Genomic DNA, 18,893 nt, shown 5'->3' on the forward strand with positions numbered 1-18,893 from the left:
AGGTCACTTATTTAGGTGCTAAAGCATTAAATTAGAATTCTGCTTTTAAGCACTTGTTTTTTAATCTGGCCCAGAATGTTTTAACAGCAAATTGTGCCAGTTTCCCATTCTTCTATAAATATTAACATAGCAAAGGAATGTATTTTTTTCCATTGCACTTCTATTGTCATGTGTTGACAAGAGTTACAGTTTGTGTCTGTCTCATGCCAGCCATGTCCATGGAGAAATTCCAAACAACCTTGAATATAATGCACTGTGGTATTTTACATACCAGCTGTATGTTTACAGATTGTTTGCAAGCGCCCACTTAATTGTAATTGTTCCTGAACAATGAAGGCAGCAGCTCTGTTCTCATTCCTCCACTGACATTTGCATTGAAGGAGTAGTATAAATGTGGTCTTGCTGGCTCTGTTCCTCATGGGAAATAATGACATTTTTCCACCATCAAAAAACAAAAAACTTCACTACATATTTTTCAATTCTCTCAACTAGAAAAATGTTTTTTTCTGCATCCTTTTAAGTATTTAGATATTATTCTTGCACCTTCAGACCTGGATAACCTAGAAAGTTTGGTGTTAGAGGCAAACAATAATAAATTAGTATAGGAAAGTGAGAATATGTGTAAAAAGCATAACACCTTTGGAACACGTATGACACAAGGACTGGTTCCTGTGTTCTTCAGATGAATTTTAGGGGCTGGAGATATTGAGTCTGATTCTCTACAGCCTTGTATCTAGTGTAGTGATTTACACCTGGGCAGAAGGAGGAAGCCCCCATGCTAAGGATCCTCCCTCTCTCCCCCCCCCCCAAAAAAAACTTTTGGAGGCAGGGGCTACAGTCTTTTTAGTAATATTATTTGTCCAATGTCTAACACTCTATACACTGATCCTTGGTTGAGTTTCTAGATCAGTGGTGAGCAACCTGCAGCCCATCAGGGTAACACTGGTCTACAATTTTTGAGAAGTCATCTGCTTCAGAGATAAAATGTGCTATTTATTATGTATTTTGATGTGCTGAATTCAAATATGACAACTAAAACAACTGGCTACCGTTTCTAAGATATTTAAGTTTTTACGTTTTATGTCTATGTATATTGTGTAGATAGTAGAGTTTTAATCATAAATTGTAAACCTAGCTCTTTTCATGTGTTTATGGTTGCGTTACATGATAATATTTCACCTGTCCTGTTTATGTAACACTTTAAAAATCAGCAAAAGGGTTATATAAATAAAATTTATTATGAAACAAAAGGCAAAAAACTATTATGTACATAGCTTAGTCCTATTCAGTGTCTACTCAGCGCTTCTTGGCTTGTCTCTTGTATTCATTAAATGGAGCATCTCTTGTCACTGTCCAGCAATAGTCTGCAAGCACTGATGGGCTCCATTTGCCCTGATAGCGTTTCTACATTGTTGCAAAGTCCTGATGAAATAGCTCGCTGTGCTCGTCGCTCACTGCTCCGCAGTTCGGTGGAAAAAAATCTAGATGAGAGTGCAAAAAATGTATCTTTAGTGACATGTTGCAACCAAGGCTTTTGTATGCCTTGAGTTTTTCCCCCAACAACCTGTAATTGTCTGCCTTGTTGTTTCTGAGAGAATTTATTGCCACTAACTGGAAGGCTTTCCGTGGCGTCTTTTCCTTGCCACGCAGTGCATGGTCAAATGCATCATCTCGAAGAAGTTCACAAATCTGAGGGCCAACAAAGACACCTTCATTTATCTTAGCTTCACTTAACCTTGGCAATTTTCCACGGAGGTACTTGAAAGCTGCTTGTATTTTGTCAATGGCCTTGACAGAGTTCTTCATCAGACCCAGCTTGATGTGTAAGGGTGGTAACAAAATCTTCCGTGATTCAACAAATGGTGGATGCTGAACACTTTTCCTCCCAGGCTCCAATGACTGTCGGAGTGGCCAATCTTTCTTGATGTAGTGGGAATCTCTTGCATGACTATCCCATTCGCAGACAAAACAGCAGTACTTTGGGTATCCAGTCTGCAGACCAAGCAAGAGAGCAACAACCTTCAAATCGCCACAAAGCTGCCACTGATGTTGGTCATAGTTTATGCACCTCAAAAGTTGTTTCATGTTGTCATAGGTTTCCTTCATATGGACTGCATGTCCAACTGGAATTGATGGCAAAACATTGTCATTATGCTGTAAAACAGCTTTAAGACTCGTCTTCGATGAATCAATGAACAGTCTCCACTCATCTGGATTGTGAACGATGTTGAGGGCTGCCATCACACCATCGATGTTGTTGCAAGCTACAGGATCACCTTCCATGAAGAAGAATGGGACAAGATCCTTTTGACGATTACGGAACATGGAAACCCTAACATCACCTGCCAGGAGATTCCACTGCTGTAGTCTGGAGCCCAACAGCTCTGCCTTACTCTTGGGTAGTTCCAAATCCCTGACAAGGTCATTCAGTTCACCTTGTGTTAGGAGGTGTGGTTCAGAGGAGGAGGATGGGAGAAAATGTGGGTCCTGTGACATTGATGGTTCAGGACCAGAAGTTTCAGCCTCTTCCTCATCTGACTCAAGTGAGAATGATTCTGGTGCATCAGGAACCGGCAGTCCTTCTCCGTGGGGTACTGGGCGTATAGCTGATGGAATGTTTGGCTAATGCACAGTCCACTTTTTCTTCTTTGACACACCTTTCCCAACTGGAGGCACCATGCAGAAGTAACAATTGCTGGTATGCTCTGTTGGCTCTCCCTAAATCATGGGCACTGCAAAAGGCATAGATTTCCTTTTCCTGTTCAACCACTGGCGAAGATTTGTTGCACAAGTGTTGCAGCATATGTGTGGGGCCCACCTCTTGTCCTGATCTCCAATTTTGCAGCCAAAATAAAGGTGATAGGCTTTCTTAACCATAGTGGTTCTACTGCGCTTTTGTGATGCAAAAGTCACTTCAGCACAAACATAGCAGAAGTTATCTGCACTGTTCAAACAAGTACGAGGCATCTCTGCTCACTTTGGCTAAACAGAAATGTGTCCCTTTGCAAAATCAAACACTGACAAATAAGAGAGCACGACACTGTATGATTTCTAGAGCTGATAGAGGGCATTTGTTCAGCAGAGTGATGTAAGCTTTGTTATGCTTGCATCATCCATGACTTCTAGGAATAACATGATGCAATTCATATCATGTATGATGCAATACCAGCTTCAGATTGCATCATTCATTGTTTTGCCTAAAAAGCAAGTACTGTCCAAACCCAGTCATAGATTTATTCATAGATCCAGTCAAAGATGTATTTTAGTCATTTCTGGTTTAAATTGAGATCCTTTCCCTTTATAACTCACTTATCCTCCGCCATTCCCAAGTCAAGGGTCGTATATACTGACCCAATAGCATATCTTGAAAACTAGAGCCAGTCAACAATTTTAAGCATCATTTTCATTCTCAGTGACCAGAATTAGTAAAGTTTGACTACATTTATTTCAGAAGCATTTTGGCTGTAGAGCAGTGTCACTTATTGTCACTATTCCTCAGATGCTCATTCTCAGATGTCTGGGCTCCCTCATCTTCACGGAGGCTTCCCTTTGTATTGCCAGGAACTCGGGTTCAAGAAAAATAAACTCTTTTGGGCAACTTTTCCCTCTGCTTAGTAACTTCTTGAGTAAAGTCCCTTAAAGTAGATTGAGCCATGTAGGAAGAACCCTCCTGCCATGATATTACAGGAGATCCTATGTTTGCAATAATTTTTTAAGTCTTTCTGGGAGTGTCCTAGTAAGGCTGTTTTCATGTGGACACTCCCATGAGCTCAATAGGGGAGAGGTTATGGTCAAACATGTAATCACCTAGGAATATTCAAAGAGTCTCCTGGGACAGCAGTTGTTAAAAGTTAATGGTCCAGTTCTTAGTCTCCAGTATATCTCCAAGTTTCACGTGTTGACAATTTGTTAGTTTATTCAGATCAACCTCCAGACACATTCTTGTGACCGACAATGTGGCCCTTCTGCATCCCTACCCCTTTAAGAGACCACTCTCAGAATTTGCCATGAGAAACATGCCCTGCAAATCTTTCCCCAGAAGGCACAAACCTGTTCCTATTGAACCCACATCCATACCAGCTGCACCTTCTGGCAACTCCTCCTGACAAGCAGGGACACGTAAAATAAACTTTTTTCTTTATGACAACTTTCACTCCTGCTGCCTGTCCCTTTACATCAAAACTTTCCCTACCCCCAATAAAGTTCTCAGATCAGTTTCACCACTCTAGGAATCTTCTCCCTGGGGTCACAAACCCCCAGGCACCACAGGAGAAAGCTTTATAGTATCAATCACTAAGCCAGATGATAGTGCCACTGTGTGTTTGGAGTCTCCTATGGTGTTTATTTTTCACAGTCTACTACTACTCCATTATCATATCCAGAAAACTCAGGGGAGGAAAAATGCCTCCTCAGGTCAAACCAACTGAGGCTGTATTTTGACAGGAAAGAAGAAGTGAGAGCACTCTGTCTGCTCACTGTAGAACTCCTGTCTGGAACTTTCCTCAGCTACTCTAGAAAAGGGAAGAACCCTTGTACTTTTCAAAACACAGGGCTGCAATTCTTGCTTGCCTCTTGTCTGAGGTAGGAATTGGGGGTGCAATATGAACTGAAAATCTGTGTAACATGTATGAAAGAATTATTCTTTAGTAAGATAGTTCTGACCCAAAAGCCCAGTTCTGGAGACTGCCACATTTTATAGAAATTCTTATAAAGCTCTGAACATTGTGGTTAGTCCTGTATTTATAACGAGCCAGCTAAAACTCTTGATCCAAAATTTCCACCTTCCCCTGCATCCCACTGTGATGTCGTGCAGTCTATAGGTTCTGAGCAGGGTTATCGTAGGTATTCCATGTAGCCATATACTTGTGTTACCTGTGGTTCTACTGAGCATTTTAGTGCTGGCTGTGGGGTCAGGAAATGCATATGCTGTGGAGCTCATGCTCACAAGACAGAGGACTGCAAGGATTCATTAGATGCTGTATGCCTGGGAACTTTGGCCATGTTTATAGACAGTGCCCAGAAGCATGGCACAATAGGGAAAGATCCCAGTTGTACAGGAATCCTTCCTCCTTCCCTGAGCCAGAGGGTCTGAGGATTCCATGTAGCCCTTCAAGATTGATGAGGCCTCCAGTTTGAGTGGCAGGATCTACCTACCTTTGGGAGAAGGACTCCGCCATTTACAAATGCTGGATTGGGTTATGGAAAAATACTGGGAAATATTGAGAGTCTGGATGTTACAGATTGAGGCATGAACACTAATGATATGGGGAAGCCCGATTCAGAGAGAAAGGGAAAGGGGTACGGAAAAGAGAAATTGGATAAGAAACATCCAAAAGATCCATTGATTTCAAAGGAATCTCAAAAAAATTAAGATGGATAGGAAGACTGCAGATTGTCCATTGTCCAGCTGAGAGAGAGAGAGAGATTCTCAATAAAGGAAATGGAAGTAAGGAATCAATGAGAATGCTGGGATTATAGGAATTGAGAGTGGCCTGTTGCATCAGAATCACAGGGCATTTTCACAGTTCTAACAGATATAAAAAACCTGTTATTAGGCACTGCCTCAGGCAATGGAGAGAATAGAGAGGAACCTGTGGATGCATTACAAACACATTTATTGGAGGATGGTGTTCGGGATGTTGCTCTGCTTAAACAGATTAAGGAAGAAATATTCAAAATGATATCAGGATTTAGGAATTCAGGAGACCATTTAGTTGAGAGTAAGGTGTCAGTAAACAAGAACAAAATGGTGAAAGAAAAGGAAAAGGTGAGATAACAAAAGAGGTAAAACATAGGCATAAGCAATGGCAACAAGGTTGCCAACTAGGCACAGATGGATGTGGAGATTCCATCCTGAATGTTCACTGGAGGAAGATTTTCTTTCAGTTTTTGGAGGGGCAAGATTTGAATATAGTGCAGATCCAGAAAACAAGACTTTGTTCTTTTAAGTGTGAAATCCAGAGGGATTGGAGTTGGGGCCCATCTTTTTGGCTCATTTCCCCATACTTACGATGGAGAAGGGATACTGTTTTTCATCTATGCAGTAATGGGGCAGAGGGGAATAAAAGCTCACTGAGGGAGGGGTTATTGGTTGATTTCTGTTATTTGACTGTGAGGTATCACTATGTTACCATTGATACCATATCCAGAGAAAGATCAGTTGGACGATGACCCAGGGGAGACAGGGCTGGGACTTCCTGCTTTTTGAGACTGGTCTGAGAGAAGTAATATCGGGGAAGAACTGAAGTTCAAAGCCAGAAAGGCTGAAAGTGATTTAGGTTTGTATTTTTGTTTTGGGGATTTGTTGAAGAATGTCAGGAAAGAATCCTGGCTTTCAAGGAGGAGGGGTGAAGTCTGAAACTTGGGGGAGCTTGAAAGAAACACAAGTACACAGAGGGCCCAGGAAGGGGCTGTAGGAAAGCACTGTTAACAGGCTATGGTAGAAATATGCCCAGAAAGGTAGCAGAGGGTGAGGCTGAATATAGACAGCCCTAGGCTGATCCATTACAGGGTCCCTGGGCTGGAACTCTGAGGAGAAGGATGGCATGGGGTTTCCATACAGACTACAGAAAAAGTGGTGGGAAACCTCCTTGGAGAGGAGTATAAGGATGACCGAACTCCGAACGAAGAGTGAGGGGCACAGGGCTCATAATGGGGGCATGAAAACCTGACATAAGAACATTTGTTTTGTGTTGGATTTTGTTACCCCAGAAGGGGTGGGAACAAAAGATGACCTAGCTGAAAGGCCAAGTCATGAGAAGAGAGATCACCACAAGACCACAGTGACAGTTGGCACAGGGCACTAGAAGAGGAGAACTAGCTATGCCATGCCCAGCCATGAGGGCATGCACCACAAGTGACTCAACTCTTCCAGTACAGGGACATATTTTTGATCTCTTAAACAATTACTCAGTTGCAGCCAGAGCAGTGATCAAGATGAATAAAAGCAAAGCTGTGCGGGTGAAGATTTTTTTTGGGGGGGGGGGAGAGTCCTTTGCTCTGCCAGAAGATTTACTGATCATGAAGAGCCATCCTGGGGTTATAGATATTTTAACATTAACCTTCAGCTGAGTAGAACTGGAAGAAGTGATTTGCCTCCTGTCAGGTTAAGGTGATGAGGTGGAAGGGATGAAACCTGACTATGACTGGGGTCAGCTATGGTCACTCAGTTAGGGTGAACTGCAGAGAATGGGGTAGCTAAAACCCCCAAAGCTGGTGGATATTCCAATACTTAGATTTACCAAGCCAGTATAAAACAGCTTCTTTATTACATTACTGGTTACTCAGAAATCCAAACATCACAATTCCTTTAAAGTGATCCAGCCTCAGGCCTCCATCCAGGTGCCCACGTCAAATATAATGATTTCTGAAAATCTTATTTCATCATAGAAAAGAAAAGGTTCTACCATTCCCAAATGATCGGACACATCATCTCCCAGGTTAATGAATGTTTCAGATCTTACCCAAATACACTCTACAGTCAATTCTTATTAACTAAACTAAAAATGTATTAAAAAACAAAAGACAGAGAGTATGGTTAAAAGATCAATATACTGTGACAAAGTTCCTCCTCTATCTTGGTGGGTCCTGCGCTTATTGCCTCAGAGATTCACCATGTGGGTTGGGGGGAACAGCCCAGAGACCTTCCCCTCTGGAAGAACCCACAGTCCAGGTCAATTGGGTTGTTTGGGTGGAACCCGGACCCGCTCTCTACTCCGGGTTCCAGCCCAGGGCCCTGTGGACTGCAGCGGTCTATAGTGCCTCCTTGTAACAGCTGCATGACAGCTACAACTCCCTGGGCTACTTCCCCATGGCCTCCTCCAAACACCTTCCTTATTCTCACCACAGGACCTTCCTCCTGGTGTCTGATAACGCTTGTGCTCCTCAGTCCTCCAGCAGCACACCCTCCCACTCTCAGCTGCTTGTGCCTCTTACTCCCAGCTCCTCACACTCACACCGCAAACTGAAGTGAGCTCCTTTTTAAAACCCAGGTGCCCTGATTAGCCTGCCTTAATTGATTCTAGCAGCTTCTTCTAAATTGGCTCCTGATGTCCTAATTAGCCTGCCTGCCTTAACTGGTTCTAGCAGGTTCCTGATTACTCTAGTGCAGCCCCTGCTCTGGTCACTCAGGGAACAGAAAACTACTCATCCAGTGACCAGTATATTTGCCCTCTACCAGATGCCTGTACCCCACTGGTCTGGGTCTGTCACAATACATACAGACATGAGTTCAATCCATTTAGGTGAAGATTCATAGCAGAGATGGTGAGCTTTGTACTTGCAAAGAGTTCTTTTAGAAATAGTTCATAGGTTATAGTCCAATGTCCAAATATCATATTCAGGGCGTACCAGCATAACTAGGGCCTCAATCTTGCGACTCAAACTTCCCTTGGTGAAACTTAAGCAGATCTGAACAGGATCAGGACTCCGGGTCTTTTTATACAGTGTACTAGAATCCACTTGACCGCACAGGCCTGGTAAAACTGGTTAGGCTTTTGATGTAACCTTTTGCTTTCTAAACACCACCAGTAATTAGTTACACAAATTAACATAGGGCAGTTTATGTTAATAAACTATTACAAACTTCAAAGAGACATATAGACAATGACATTATTTTACCCAAGATTCATCCAAATGTTAATATTCCCTTTTAATCTCTGAATCAATAGTTATAGTGACAGACAGGAACAGTCCGTTTATGGTTAGCATCTAAGATACACACAATTACTTCTAACAATATAGGTTTGCATTTCAAAGTTCTAGTCTATTTAGCATGAATGGCCCTAATTATCATTCACATATCTTTCTAACATGACTTTAAAGGTGGGCTTTGGGTCATTCAGCCTGCAAGCTGTTTAACCCTTTCTAGCCATGCGTCACATTGAGGTTGGCAGGAAGGGTGATGTTAATTAAAACATTCTTGTTACCTCTCTGCATTTATTTAGTATATGTGGATCCTCCTTCTGGCAAATTGTCGATTAAATTGTCGGTTATTTTTTTCAGATGCTGGAGGGAAATAAAGGTAACATAGTGAAGAGAAGTATAGTTTAATCTACCAGTTAAAGAAAGGGCCTTGGGGATGGTATGCTCAGAAACTTTCTTGTTGGTGTGACAAATTGGAAAAATGTCTGTTCTATTTCTTATTAATACTATGTATGACCCTTTTCAAGTTGATATTGTTACATCCCTGAGAGTGATAATCAAATCAAAGGAGGCTGTAAAGAGAGGTTGTTAAGGAACTCAGCAAAAGTAAAACAATGACACAGATAAGACAGCTTCTCAGGTATCCATTGCAAGAGTTAAGATAACAATATATATGCCAGCAGTTGGGGAAAGGAAATACCTCACTAGCACTATCCAAATTAACATCTTTTTTTTTCTCTTCCCAAGAGTAATGTTGATATTGAGAGATCCTGCGGGTTAAAATGGTACCCCCTAACAGAAAGGTGCAGGGAATAGCCAACTCATCTGGAAGCTGACAGACAGAGACAGAGTAAGCATGATGGAGGAGTCTGACACAGCAACTTGAGAGCCATGGCCTGTATTAAGCAGGCTGTAATTTGGTGCCCAAAGAAAACTGGGGGTGGGGAGGAAACACCAAGGTTAAGTCATGTTTACCTAGATGCTTGAGGGAAATGCCAAGCATAAGACAATATGCATATAGGTCTCTGTTATTTTTAAATCTACTTCTGTAATTTCTGCATACCACTTGGACAAATAAATCATACTTTGTTTTGGAGACACTGTTTCCTTTTCACTACATAATATTACTGTCTACAGGTCTCCAGAAGAGAATTCTGGCAGGGTCCATGTCTACCTGAGTCCACTAAGTAACATGACTGGTACTTAGAGAGGTGAAACTAGAGATCCAGTTAGACAAGTGGTTGGATTACAGGATCCCACCCCAAAGAGAAGTGGAGGTACAAGCCTTCCATTTGAATGGGGTGCATTCAGGGGACTGGAAAAAGTTCTTAGAAGAGGGTGGCCTGTTTGTTCATAGGGTTCCTGTGGCATGCATAAGGGATTGTCACTTATTTTCCAACATTACTGAAAAAGGTAACAGCAGAAGAAATGGAACTGATGGGGGAAAAAAGAAATGCAGCCTTTAAAAAAGTATATTTCCTCACAACAACCTGCAGGCCCCTTTTTACTTACAAAGAGCATTATGTTGCATTTCCCTCTGTCAAATTCAGGCAACTGCATTCCAGCAGGTTGGCTCACAGTTTAGGAAAGTGCTATAACAGGAAGTCCTTCAGGAATATTTTTTCTGAATGTCATTTGGAAGTTTTGATTTGTTCAGATGATTATTTTACCTACAAAATAAGAAAATTCCATTCAGAAATAGGGATGAATGGAGGCAGGTATTTTATGGAAAATTGTATGTAAGGGATACTCTATGAGCCCAAAGCAAGAACATAATAAATAAAGCCTGTCTATGGAAAGGCGGCTGTGGATCAGGGGAGACTATAGAACCCTTTCCACTATCCTGTTACATTAACAGTCATATTTGCTGACCACAAAACTTTTCCATGGCCTTTCTTATGGATGCTTGGTTCTGGTGTTTTTCCAGATTCCTTAGAACTGTGCATCTACTTCTATAAGGAAGGATGGACTTTTCCAAAAATGGTCTTGGAGATACTTGCAATAGTTAATGAAGTAGGGTTTTTTATATTATTATGGCAGAACTGGTGCACATCTTGTTTTCAGGCACTAGAAGAATAACTTAACACTTTAGTCTGAACTATTTTTGGCACCATTCAATCATTAGTAATGGCAGAGAAAAAATGGATGAGTGAGGAAAGATGTAAGTTAGCATCAGGGCCTATGGAGAGCGGGCTGGAGTACTGAGATAAGGCTATGTCTGTTGTGACACTGAGCCGGAAAGAGTTAAGACCTATTAGGAAAGTATGTAAATGGTAATTAGGGCTATTCCTTATAAATAGCTAGCAAAGCCTGTTAAACAGACTAGAGTTTTGAAATGTAGACTTATATTGTTAAAAAATTGGAAGAAGATAATGATTGTAGTAGTCTGTGTTTACCTTATCTTGTTACCGGTTAACAATGTAACCAGATGGTTCCTGTCTGTCACTATGTTTTATTGATTCAAAGATCAAAAGGGAATATTAACATTTAGATGAACTGTGAATGTAGTAATATCATTGTCTTCATTTCTCTTTGAAGAATGTAATACGCTACCTGTAAATGGCAGGAAATGGGCAGTTGCCTTATGCAAATCCATGTAGCTAATTACTGGTGATGCTTAGGAAATAGGAGGTCTATTTCAAAGCTACAATGCTTCACCTATCATTCACCTACTGTCAAGAGGCTGCCAGAGAACTATAAAAAGAACTCTTGGGCCCTGATCCTGTATCTCAGATCTGCTTCAGCTTCATCAGGGGAAATTTGAGTTGCAAGACAGATGTTCCCCCCTGATTTTGGACATTGAACTATATATCCTATGGAACTTATTCTGAAAGAACTTTTTGCAACTCTAAAGCTCACCATCTCTACTATGAAACTGACCTAAGAACTCTATTCATACCTGTATGTATAATGATCTTTTAACCTATATTCTCTCTCTTTTTAAATAAATCTTAATTTAGTTAATAGGAATTGGCTGTAAGCGTATATTCAGGTAAGATCTGAAATATTCATTGACCTGGTGTGTAATGTGTCTAATCCTTTGGAATTGGTAGAACTTTTTATATGATGAACAAGATTTTCAGTAATCCTCATCATATTTGACTTGGCTGTCTGGGTGGGAGCCCAAGGCTGGGTTGCTTTAAGAGGGCTGTGCTTTGGTAATCGGTAAGGTATTGTAGAAGCTGTTTTGTTGGTGACTTGGTGAATCTAATAATTAGAAACCTACAGTTTTGGGAATCATGTGCTCCATTCTTTGCAGTGTGCCCTAACTGAGCAATCTCAGTGTGCCCCCCGGGACCCCAGTCACATCTACACTACCACTTATGTCAGTATAACGTATGTCACTCAGGGATGAATAAACCACCCCCCTGAGCAACACAAGTTATACCGACTTAAGCACCAGTGCAGACAGAGCTTCTCCCACCGACACAGCTATCGCCGCTCATTGAGGGTGGATTAATTATGTTGACAGGAGAGCTCTCTCCAGTCAGTTTAGAGCCGCTATAGCTGTGCCGCTGTGCCTCTGTAAGCGCTCTAGTGTAGACATAACCTAAATATAGGGTGTCTTTTATATCTGAGTATTGTTCTTGTGATTTTTGGTTATTGTTTTAAGGGTTTAATTTAATAAACATGCAAAGAGAATAACTTCAGGAATTATACTGATCATTTTTCAGTGTTAAAAGGAAACAATTCAGATTTTTACTTCTGTCACATAGCAATAGGAAAACATATCTGATATTAAATTTGTCCATCATTTTGCTCTGCTAATTGACAGAATCAACAAAATACAGATAACAGTGAGGCGCAAACTCAGAAAAGTTCAGAGTTGGGTTTGGATGCTCATCGGAAGTTAATCCTTTCTGCCCTCCTTGTGTCTGCAAAATTAGGCTGCAAATTTCATAAGTGCAATTTTGCTGCAATATTCCTGGCACGTGTGCTTTTCGATCTCAACTGTAAACTGCACATGGAATAATGCATACAGACTTTTCAGAACCTTAAAGGTTTGCTTGAGGTTCAGTTCTAAAAATGGAAAGTTAAGGAAGTACTTGTGGAATTTGAACTAGTTTCACCACCCTTATCAAACACTTTGCAGAATTTGTGGGACAAATACACAAATTCATCAAATTCAATACAAATGTTACCCAAAGCAGTCTGATAATAACTCGAGTTAAAACTAGGGTGACTGTTGCAGGAAAAAGAAAAGAAGAGGAAAACTAGCCTCCAATAATCGCAAGCAATATCTGCTGAAGGAGAGAAGAAGATGGACCAGTATGTAAGGCAGGTGCTGATTTTGGTGACCCGGGTTAAAGTTTCTACTGTACCACAGACTTCCTGTATGGTCTTAGGCAAGTCACTTAGCCACTGTGCCTCAGTTTCCATCTGTAAAATGGGGATAATAGTTCCTGCTTCACAAGCATATTGAATACAATAATGATACAAGATTTTTGAGATAGGTGTAATTGTTTAATCACCAGACTTCCATGAGAAAGAATAGTAATGAAAGATCAGTCTGGATTATTGCAATAACAAGAGGCTACAGAGGATTTTGGAAAGGCAGGAGGCTGCCAAGAGTTATCAAGCAAAAGATTTATCTTCAAGCCACCAAATCTGGCAAAGAAATAAATGACTCTAGTCACAAGATCACCCCCCAAAAAAACGGACTAGCAAATGAACCAACTGGTAAGCACAACGAAACATGAACAAGGGCTAACTAATACACAATAGGATAGAGGGGAAGTTGAGAAGAATGATGAAGCACTTGAAATAGAATTAGACATTAAATTAATTGTTAGAATTTGCAAACGTAACATCCATTTCTACTTATCTTTTAAAATATTACTTTATCTGAATTCCTGGAGAAGAGCAAATTGTCTGAAATAACAATACACATGAAAAGGACGTAGGAAACTTTTCAATCATGCTCATTATAGAGGACTATCTGGCAACCACATGCTTTTCTCTTGTACTTATTTGGCTAACTTTTCCACAGTGACAGTAATGTATGCTTTCCCTTGAACATCAAAGGTTCCAATTCAGCAAGTTATTAAGCACATGCCTAATTTTAAGCACCTCCTATGCCCCAGGGGACTATTCAGATATTTAAAGTTAGGTACAATATGACACATTTGGGGGGGGGGGAATGGTAATGTGACTTTAAAAATCAGCTTAGCCTAATCTGGGACTACAGATACCAAAATACTTTAATCATACTCAAATGGTCATTGCATGGTCTCACTACAGGGGACAGCTAAGGCTGTTAGGGAGTCCTAACTGTGCGTGCCCCTTACATATTTGGATTTCTTCTAAGATTAACATTAACTGAATTTCCTGGATTTACAGTGCCTGTTTATGATAATTACAATATCCTCGCACTGTATTTTACCCTAAATTTCTGATATGTACTGTCAATCTTAATTTTATTTAAGCATAGTTTTTGCCTGGGAATATATAAACACAAACAAACATCTATTGCTGGGAAAAAAACAAGCCTTTCTTATTAGACCTGCACAAATATTTGGGGGGCACAAAGGATGGCAGGCAGAGATATGGCTACTTGCATTTACCCAGTAGGGGAAGTCCTCATTTCTATCTGCAAATGATGATTGTGCCTGGACGCATGTCACCGACACTTACTACATTAAATTTCAGACACAAATTGGGAAACTTGGTTATGGCTTCTTTAAAAATCTGATGCCTAAAATATGCACTCTAATACCAAATTGATGGGTGTCATAAAACAACTAGTACAGATATATTAGATTGGTAATTACCAAATCTTAAAATTAATTTCTGACCTACTAGGCAGTATGGGATCGCTCCCAGAAGAAAGTGATACATAGAAAGTTTGAATCAGCATTAGTGATCTATATTTTAGCCATATCTTCAATCATTTGAGATGAATGACTCAAATACCTGCTCTAAATTATATTAATACATGTTATGTGATGACAGGCCCAAAACAAGGTTTATTAATTATCTCCAAGATTGAATTTATGGTTGGATGGACCATCACCTAAGGTGTCACTCACAACCAATGACTGAGGTAATTTAGGTGAGGAAGTGACTCATAAAAAAAATCAATCTTGTCTCCAATGAGCTAAAGAATAGGTAAAGGGCTTCCAAGATTTGCTCAGAGAAAGCAGTCTTTAGAATTCAGAATCTTTGGTGTGGATTTTCTGGAATAAGGCATCTTATCTATGTCAAAACAGTATTTATATTCCACTGCATACCAGGGGAATGAATGGTGTTACCCACAGGAATAATACAAAACCAACAGAAGACTTTAAATAGAAACAGATCCCCTGCTCTGTCCCGCAATAGACTCAAGAAGTAATAGGGATACAGCTGCAAAAGAAAATACTTTTCCTGGCAAGACAGATATGTTCAAATAGAAATAGTACTTAGCATGTAGTGCTTTTGCATGGCCAAAATGAAGTTCAAATGTATCATTTGATAAGTCAGTTAATTCAAATAGTTTAAAATGAACCAATATGAAATTTAACAGAAAGAAAATAAGATCATCAGGACATATTTTTGAAATCAATGGGACTTAGGTGGCCAAATAAATAAATAAAATCCCACTCAGCACCTGTCTGCGTCTACTTTAAAAATCTGTCCATGAGTGCCTTCTAGTAGTGCAATGTGACATGACTAACTTCACAAGTGGTTTGTTTTTTCTCATGTCCTTTCTCCAGAGGCAAACTGGTCTATGCATTCTAGTATTTTCCCACAGCCCACTCCAATACATACACACTTCTGTGTGTTTATACTAGTCAATGCAAATTCAAGGAAATGTGTTTTGTACTTGAAGTGAGGAGTGTTTCTGTAGAAGTTCAATTTTCAGTCTGGAATCAGGCCTCATGTTGCAGAGAAGACAAACTGCAATGTTCTGTATTATTCATTATTTGTGATACCATAGGACCTAGGAGCCCTAGCCATGGGCCAGGACTCCATTGTGCTAGGTTCTGTACAAGCAGAACAAAAAGTAATCCCTCGAGTTTCTAAGGGCCAAGGGCTTCATGCCCTGGTATGTTGCATTGTTGTAGTCCAGATGGAAGGTGATGGAGACGTGTTTAACTGAGGCCATTCCCCACCAGGATGGTCTCCTAGACCACCAGATGGGAGAAAACATTCCTAACAGAGGCTGATATACGAGAGCTTAGCATCAGTGAGGAGTCCAAGAGCACTGCTCAACCACAGACTGAATTGGCCAATTGTGGGTGTATACCTTCAACCAAAAGGAAACTTCACAGTGCGGCAAATTCCTCAATGTGCTTTCCCATGCCCACCAGAATAACCTCAGACTTGCTTGAGCTATGCTTCAGTCTTTTTTATTCATGAACTAATCTCCTTCAAATACACTTGGTGGTAGTGGTATGTGGTGAAAGATAAGTAACGTTTAATTACTTAGTTAATAAACAAAGTACTGTACTGTCTGCAGTAACCCACAATGTTGATTCAAGCACTATATGGTTGGAATCACTATATGTTGGAATCATGGGTGGCAGGTTTGTAGAAATTTTGGTGGTGCCCAGAACCCGCCCCCGCCCAAACTCAGCCCTCCCAAAACTCCGCCCCCCCACCTGCCCAAGGCTCTGGGAGGGAGTTTGGGTGGGGGAGGAGGTCTGGGTGCAGGCTCTGGGAGGGAGTTTGGGGATGGAAGGGAGTGTGGAGGGAGGGGGTGTAGGTTCTAGGAGGGAGTTTGGGGGAAGGAGGGGGTGCAGGGTTTGGGCTGGATTTGGGGTGGGGCTGGGGATGAGAGGTTTGGGGTTTGGGAGGGGGCTCAGGGCTATGGCAGAGGGGTAGGGTGTGGGGTGAGGGCTGTGGGGTGGGCTGGGGATGAGGGGTTCATGATGCACGAGGGGGCTCAGGGTTGGGGCAGACTGTTAGGATGCGGGGGGATGAGGGCTCTGTCTAGGGCTGGGAATGAAGGGTTTGGAGTGTGGGAGGGGCTCAGGGCGAGAGTAGGAGTGTGGGGGTGAGGGTTCTGGCTGAGGATGGGGATGAGGAGTTTGGGGTGTTGGAGAGGCTCAGGGCTAGAGCAGAGGGTAAGGTGTGGGGGATGAGGGCTCTGGCTGGGACTGGGGATAAGGTGTTTGCGGTGCTGGAGGGACTCGGGCAGAGGGTTGAGGGTGCGGTGGGGGGCGAAAGCTCTGACTGGGGGTGTGGGCTCTGGGGTGGGGCAGGGCTGGGAATGAGTTTGGGGTGCAGGCAGGCTGCTCCGGGTCTTCCCCCAGCCCTTTCCCTGCCAGCAGCAGCAAGCTCTGGGGACAAGCCCCCCCTTCCTGCCCCTCAGCAGCACACTCACCCCCTCCTCTGTCACTGCATGTGCTCCTAGGGCCCCTCTCAGGTCCAGGAATCTCCCTCGCCTCCCCAGTGGTGGGTGCCAGAGGGGTGCTGCATGCGCCTTCTCCCCTGCTGTTGCCCCTGACTGTAGCTTCACTAGGGGTGAGGGATGGGGCTGCCCCTTGCCCAGCATGGGGTAGGAGCGGTGTCTGTGGGCGGGGGGGTCCCCTGTGCTGCTGGAGGGTCCTGCCGGAAAAGGGAAGGGTCTAAGGGGGAAGGGTAGGCTCACAGTCAGTCTGCCCTGGCAGTCGAGATGGGGGGCGCTAGGACCCTGCGGCAGCAGTTGCTGCAGGGAGGCAAGGGAAGACTGAAGAGGCAGGCACACTCTGCTCCCTCCTCCATCCGGGGCCCAGGGATGTGCACAGAGGAGCTGGGGACACTCGGGGGAGGCATAGGGGGGCGGCAGGTGGGGGCCAGGGGGGAGACCTGGCCCCAAATATTGCTGGAGCTGGGCCCCTGGGCTCTGAATATTGCTGGTGCCCAAGCACCACGTGGGTATATAACTTGCCGCCCATGGTTGGAATTGACCTGTTATGAATTCATTGCGCTAGTACTTCAGCTAGGGTAAACTAGCAGGCCGCAATGAAGTCAAAGCAGCTACTCTTACTTACATTAGCTGAAGATCTGGTCCAGCATGGGCTGAATTTTGGTTTTTAATTTTACCAGTGGTATTTGATGAAAAATTGTAAAATTAATAAAATAAATTTATTTGGAGTCTGATCAAAGCTTACTGAAGTCTATATAAGTTCTTCCATTAGCTTCAACAGGGTTTGGATCAGCTCCTTGATGAATAATATGTGACAAGTTCTAATTGGAATCCACCTTCCCTAATTCTAACAAAAGTAGGGTCTACTAACCATATACACCAGACATTTTGCTTTCCTATACAATTCCCGTGGTTTCTCTTAGTACCTCAATTACTAGTTCCATTTTGAATTCATACTGGCTATCAGTACATTAAGTAAAGAGGCAATGGCTAGGACACCAGACTAGAGAGCTAGACATCTGGGTTCAGTTCTTGACTCTGCCGTTGATTCGTTGTGTAACTTTGGGGAAATAACCTCTCTCTGCCTCACTTTTCTCATCTGTAAAATGGTGATTTTAATAATTCTGAATCACCTTTGTGAAGGAATGCAAGATCTATGGACAAGAAATATCGTAATTGCTTATTAGTCTCAGTATTATGATTACTAAATGGGGATTGGAGGGTAAGATGTATTGCTTATTACTTATTACAGACAAATTCCTCTTCTTCAGTATTTGTGGGAAGATGGAAAAACAACAACAAAAATAATTTAAGACTCATAAATAGCTGCTTCCTCCACTCAAGAAACAGCTGCTTTGAAAGTTCTAAAATTCAAACTCTGCTAAAATCACCAACAAAGTGTAGATTTATGATGAGTGATTTTAACCACTTCTGGGAGAAAATAAAACCTGTGTATGACTCATGCAGCTACAGCATATCCTTTGCTGAATGTGGGAAATAAGAGTTTCTCAAACAGCTAGATAGTTTTATTTTCCACTAGGGCTGGGCATATTAAGGTGCAATCAAAACCTTTATGGAAATCTCAGGCCACATCTTTATTGAAAAATGAAAAAGTTAGGTTCATTTTTGATCTATTGTTTTTTGTAAGCACTCATCTCTGCACTTAGGAAATAATATGCAATATGCCCAGCTCAACCAACATAAGAGGTAGCATAAATTTTATGAGATATTTTTCAGCATGATTTTGCAGGCTCAGGCTCAATTAATATGACTGACTATTACAAGCAGCCAAGCATTTGGATGTTTATCTCAACTTAAGCCCTCGAATATTTTGAGGATCACCCATCACTTGAGTAAACAATCTGGAAAAAAATCCCAAAGCATCCCAGAGTACACATAAACTTTGTGGGTTAAGCTC

The sequence above is a fragment of the Trachemys scripta genome, chromosome 4 (genome assembly GCF_013100865.1).
Source record: "Trachemys scripta elegans isolate TJP31775 chromosome 4, CAS_Tse_1.0, whole genome shotgun sequence".
NCBI classification, from domain to species: Eukaryota; Metazoa; Chordata; order Testudines; family Emydidae; genus Trachemys; species Trachemys scripta.